General features: G+C 59.9%; 1 protein-coding gene across 2 annotated transcripts in view; it reads right to left on the minus strand.

Annotated features, from left to right (window-relative positions):
- Positions 1-5,895, minus strand: part of GRIK4 (glutamate receptor, ionotropic, kainate 4) — a 383,774-nt gene extending 377,879 nt beyond the window's left edge. For both annotated transcript variants that reach the window (XM_012729818.1, XM_004689170.2), the window contains exon 1: positions 5,765-5,895. The gene's annotated coding sequence lies outside the window, so the exon portion shown is untranslated. The remainder of the gene's footprint in view (positions 1-5,764) is intronic.
- Positions 5,896-5,901: the final 6 nt, after the last annotated feature.

The raw sequence follows: 5,901 nt of genomic DNA on the forward strand, positions 1-5,901 counted from the left end.
GGCCTGCTGAGCAGCAGCTACCCCAGCCTCCCAGAGCCCCAAGCTGCGTCTCTACCCAACATGGCATCTTAAACTTTCCTTTTTTATTAAGTGTGCTGGTAGCCAGCCTCTCACTTACACATCTTAACCTCCTCTGGGCTATTGATTTCTCATCCTATTAAATCCTCCTCTTTAGCTCTGGCCCTTAAACTCCAATTCTCAACATGTGTTTACTCCCCAGCCACTGCTATGACCCCTGTCCTGGAGGGGTCACCTGCTCCCTCCCCTCCAGGCTGCCCCCTAGAGCCCTCCCAGACAGCTCACTGAATTGAGGAGTTTATGAGGCCTGTGGTGAATAGAGGAAACTGAGGTAGAAATACTAGTTAACCTGCATTTCCTGTTTCTAAGCCCGTACTCTTGCCCTGGGTCCACAGCACACACCCTGTCCTCCCCCCACCCCACAAAGATGCTCCCAGAGACTCTGTGCACTCCAGGCTCTCATGGTCAAGAGTCCCCCCACCGCACCCCAAATAGCAATAACGACCACTTAGTTTCCCTTGTTTCCTATAAGCAAACTGCTTGCAGAAAAAAAGCCTGAAGGAACGGCTGGGAAGGAGGGCTGATATTCAGGTGGGGGCAGGAGACTCCCAGGTGAGGGCAGGAGCTCACAGGTAGCAGCCCTGCCCCAGGCCTCACTGCAGAGGATGGCGGGCCAGCCTTACAGGCACAATTAAGTAGTAAGTGAGGACTATGGGCCTAAGGACCCACTCTCCCCCCACACTCAGGCCCCAGCAGCTGTGTGTGTGAAGGGGGAAACTTCAGGCATCTGTGGGTGGACATTAAGGAGAAGAGAGGGTCACAGACAGACATGCTGACTTACCAAGGCCCTGGGACCCCCCCACCATGCCCAAAGGCCCCCGACAGCCACCCTGGCCCCTCCTCAGCCCCCACCTCTATGGATGCATGAATGGATCACTAGGACAAGTCAAACAGAAGACAAGGTCACTTAAATAAGACAAATATTTAGGTAGTACCCCTTGTGCACGGAGCTGAGGGAAACCTGCCCTCCCAGGGGGAAGCACCCTCAGGGTGCCCTGAGGAGACAGAGAAGACACAGACGAGCAACTTCACTGGCAGTGAGGCCTGGGCACAGGAATCCCAGTCCAGCAGGGGAGGCAGTCAGGCCCCCCGGGAGGTGGCATTCAGGCCTCAGGGAGCTAGAACCAGCCCCTGGGCAGCACCTGTCCCAGGTGACGCACACACTGTACTCACACAGAACCGCTCAGCACTGCCCAGGCCCCACTCCCGATCTCTCCTAGATCTCTCTTAGCGGGCACCAACTCGCCAGCTGTCCCTCAGACCCGCCCCCTTCTGGCTTCCCTATTTCTGAACGTGCCATCACATTCTCCCCAGTCTCTGGGCTAGAAATCTCAAAGTTCTCTCCACACTTCCTGCTCCCTCATCTGCTGATCCCAATCTGTCGGTGCTTCTGCTGTTGCCTGGAAATGTCACTCAAGAGCACCCCCTTCTGTCATTACCCCCCAGGCCCTCAAGTGCACTGTGTCCCTCCACTGCTCCCCAATACGGGCAGGTGGGTTGACACCTCATCCCTTTGGTCCCCCTGAGCGCAGCTGGCCCCACCCAGCCCCTGCCCACCCTCCCTCCCACTGACAGGACCCCTTCTTCACATCCCTGCACACCACTCTGCCGGTGCAGGCCCTGCCTCCCAGTCACTGGTCACTAAGTCCAGTCCTGAGTGTTGGCCCGCTTTGCTGGGGCCAGGGCAGCGTCACACACAGCTCATGACGAGCTGCGGGTGCACTCTCTGTGCCCCCCCATGTCACCACCTTCTGAAGGAGAGCCCTTCCCCACCATGTTGACAGCTATGCATCCCTGCTGGGTCCCCTAAAATGAGTGACATGTTGTAGGCCCATGTCTAGGACCGGGAACCCAGATTCTGGAGCACTCGCTGGTCCATGACGGGGTGGGAGTGTGATACACTGCCCCTCTCGCCTCTATCGACCCCTTCCTCATCTGTAAAGGCAAAGGGTTCATACCAACTCACAGGGTGGCAGCAGTGATTGAGCAAAAGATGCCCTGTGTGCAGTCGATATGATGCTGAATTGATCCCCACCTTTCTTCCATCATTTACCTCACCTGGTGGCATATAATTTTTTGGCATACTGGATTTGCTAAAAAGGCAGATTCTATTTTATGTACCCAAATGTTATAACCAAGTAGCAGCTATTTCCTATGTTCCCACCGTGAGCAGAGGCCAATTTATAGATGGAGAGCAGCAGCACTTGTGAAAAGGCAGCAGACAGAAGTCTTGCTCCTCAAGGGGCTTGCCATCTAGGTGCGGGACAGACAGGGACAGGCACTCATCAACAGCAAACTGAAGCCACATGATGGGGGAGCCTACGGGGAGCCCCACCTCCACCCCAGGGGGCTCTCTGGGCACCCAATGGGCAGCCGTGAGGGGCATGCTGCAGGGACACCCTGAGAGCACAGCCATCCCGCTTATAACCAGCCTGAAACACCCTCTCGGGCTTGTGAGGTCAACCCCACACTGCAGCTGAGGCAAGTGGGGCTCAGAGAGGTTAAGTGATTTGTTCAGAATCACTCAGGGAGTGACATCCCAAGGGCACCAGAGTCTGCCTGACACTTAATTCTACAGTGGCCACCTCTCACTTGGTGGGAGGGCTGAGCTGGGAAGGGAAGGCCCAGGCTGCCCCTGGAAGGGTGGGGAGACACTGGGTGGGGAGACACTGGGTGGGGAGGGGGTAAGTGCCAGGGGTGAGTCTGGAGGCATGACGCCCCAGGGGTCCAAGCTGCCCCATCAGCCTGGGAGGTCTTTGAGGACTCCTGAGACTGGGTCACAAGTTGCAAACACTTTCCTCTGCAGGAAGGCAGGTGTGGCCACAGGTGCCTGGAAACAGCCTGCGGATCCCTCTCCTCAGTCCCAATAACCCAGGAGGAGGCCTAGGCCAGTGGGGTCAATGGCAGCGAGAAGGCAAGGCGTAAGAGACCATCTGCATCTGGGTGGGGGTGCAGGACACTTGGGTGCTGGGGCAGCTGGCACCAACACTGACTCCGAGAGAATGCAGAACCAAGAATTAGCCAGGCCACTGGTAGGGTGGGGAGCCCCAGGCTCAGGCCCACATGGCCGCTGCAAAAGCACTGAGCTGAGCCTGGAGGGAAGATGAGCTGAAACCTGGAACAGCCGAAGGCTTCACATGCAACAGGTAGCAGTGTGAGGGAGTCCAGGCACCTGGAGTGCCTGCAGAGCCCCAGTTTCTGGGGTTTCACAACAGCTCTCTCCCTGGCAGCGGTGGAGCAAACGCTTGAGGGCTGTAGTAGAGAGCAAGTGATGTAATTTTTCTAAAGGCATTTGGAGAACTGCGGAGCTCACTAGGCACACGAGTACCATGCAGAAGTCCGTCTTCCCACATGCCCTCTGCTGCTGCCCACCCCCTCCGGCCACACCCCAGGCCCAGGCCTCCCACTGCACCTCTCCATGCCTGAGCAGCTCCTCCCCCTAAACCCGGCACCTTCCCAGTTCTTCCCTCCAGTCTCAATCTGTCAGACTGAGACCCACATGGCGGCGCCAGGGCCCACTCTGCAGGACCCCCTATGTCTCATCAGCTGGGATCTTCTCACTAGAGCCTCCTTTTCTCTCCCACTTTGAAAAGTTCCCTCTCCATCCCCAGGGAAACCACGCTGGACAGTCAGACCAAGAAACAGATCTAGTCTCCAGAAGAATTCTGGGTGCTAAGGAAAACACCAGGCATTGATGGAGCCACCAGGCTGGGGGAATGGTAAACACAGAGGACTGAAATCTCCTCTCCACAGAGTGTCCACTGGGAATATCTCTGCCCCATCAGTCACTCCAGAGAGTTGGAGCTCAGGGACCAGCCTGGCCTCTGGTGTTAGGGAGCAGCTCCAGAGGAGGACTGAGGGACAGAGTTGGAGAGGCCGGCAGAAGGCCGATGGCAAGCCCGGGCCACGGCTCCCATGGAAGGCTCATGCCCCATGAAATGAACAAAATAAGGAAAATTAACAAAGCCAGATATTGTAATGTGTGCATATGAGATTAACTCTCCAAAGGGTCATGACCTTGAGAAACACATCCAGCCAGTGAGAAAAATAATAAACCTGATTAATGATGAGGCATGAGCTGCAAATATAAGCAGCCTGCTGGTGCCCAGTGGAGCTCCGGGGCTTCCTTCCCAGCGGGACCGAGCCGGCTGACCTCTCCAGGGCTCCTGTGCCCCTCACAGGAGCACAGACTGTTGGGAAGGGGAGCAGGTCCAGGTTTCTCTCAGATGCCCGCTGCCAACCCAGACGGCCTCTATCCCAGGTTATACCACGCCAGCTGCTTGCAGGTGCTCCTAGAAGTGTCACTGTTGCCCAGGTGACCCAGGGACACCAAAATGAAGGTAGATCTCTTTGTTCCTGGCAGGGCTCAGTGCTCTGGACCAGTCCTGGTCTGGTCTTGACAGATGTCCACTGCCTGGCACAAGGGTCCAACTGAGCCCAGAGCTCCCCTCCTCTTTTCAGGCAACCGAGGCCCTTGGGAGACATGCCCAGGAGAGCCGCTGGAGGGAGGCAGGGAGGTGGCACCGCGTGGCATCACCAGACAACAGCACCAGGAGGAAGATGGCAGCATAAAGTAGAGATGCCAAGAGCTGGGCAGCCAAAGGTCCAGCGGGCAGAAGCAGGCTGCACTGCCCCCACCGTGCCAAGCAGGCAGGCCAGAGGGCCCGCCCAGCCCCAATCTCTGCCACCCCCACCCCAGAGGCCCTGGGCAACTAGGTCTGGCCCCAACTCCCCTCTCACTTTCTGCAGCTCGAGGGAGCCAGGAAAAGAGACACAGGTGCTTCCCAGTGCCATGAAGCCCCTGTCCCAGCGTCACGGGCTGGCCGGCCACCCCGGCCAGGTCTGAGGAGCTCACAGCTCCGCCGTCCTCACTGGAGAGAATCTCAATCAGCTCCCCTCCCCCTCTTGTGCCAGCCCCCTCCCCCACCACCCGCCCAATGCAGGTCTCCAGAGTTTCTCCCTCACTTCCCACTCGGATGAACTAGGGTGGGATGGTGAGAGCCCCACTAGTCCAGGGAAAGAGGGTCATTTCTGGCAGGACGCTGGTTTCCCCAGAGCGAGACGGCGCGGAGGGTGGGGGGTGTGGTGGTGGCCGGAGTCCAGGGCAGGGGCCAGGGGCAGAGGAGGCAGACGGCAGGGGGGTGGGGGAGCTTTGTGGGCTCCGGGGCTGAGCTGGGATGGGGACCGTGGCCAGGGAAGCGGCGGTCGGAGGAGCGGAGGGTGGCGAGGAGCAGGGGAGAGGCGCCAGGGCTGGGAAGGGGCCGTCATCCCTGCAGGGGGCAGAGGCAGGGCTGGGAGTTGTACGGAGGCAGGGGAAGACCCGAGCGAGAGGACCGCGAGCCCCGGGGAGGGATGCGCAGGGGGAGATGGGGCTGGAGCCTGGGGGAACTACGGAAGCAGCGCAAGGGGGTTCCGAGCCCGTCGCGAGAGCAGGCGCAGGGATCGGGGCGCAGGAGACCGCGGGCTGAAGGCGCGAGAGGGGAGGAAGGGCGCGGGGAGGGGCGGGGGCGGGGGGCAGGGGGTGCGGGGCAGCGGCCCGGAGGGAAGGAGCGGCGGAGACGTCAGAAGTCGGGGGTACAGGAACGGCCGGGGGCGCGCACGCGTGGCCCCGCGCGATGGGACGCGGGGGGCGCAGGGGACAGCCCAAGGTGCGGGCTGGGGGCGCCGCGCCGGGCCCTGCCCTTACCTGGGCGTCTCCGCACTCCGGGGGCTGAGTCGCGGCCGGGCGCTGCTCCGCCGGCGGCCGGGCCGTTGTTTGCCGTTTTTTTCTTCTTCCGCAGCAGCCGCGGCGGCTCCAGCGCGATCCGCCAGCCGCTGAGGCAG

Source organism: Condylura cristata, unplaced genomic scaffold (assembly GCF_000260355.1).
Source record: "Condylura cristata isolate star-nosed mole 26May11 unplaced genomic scaffold, ConCri1.0 scaffold00025, whole genome shotgun sequence".
NCBI lineage: Eukaryota > Metazoa > Chordata > Mammalia > Eulipotyphla > Talpidae > Condylura > Condylura cristata.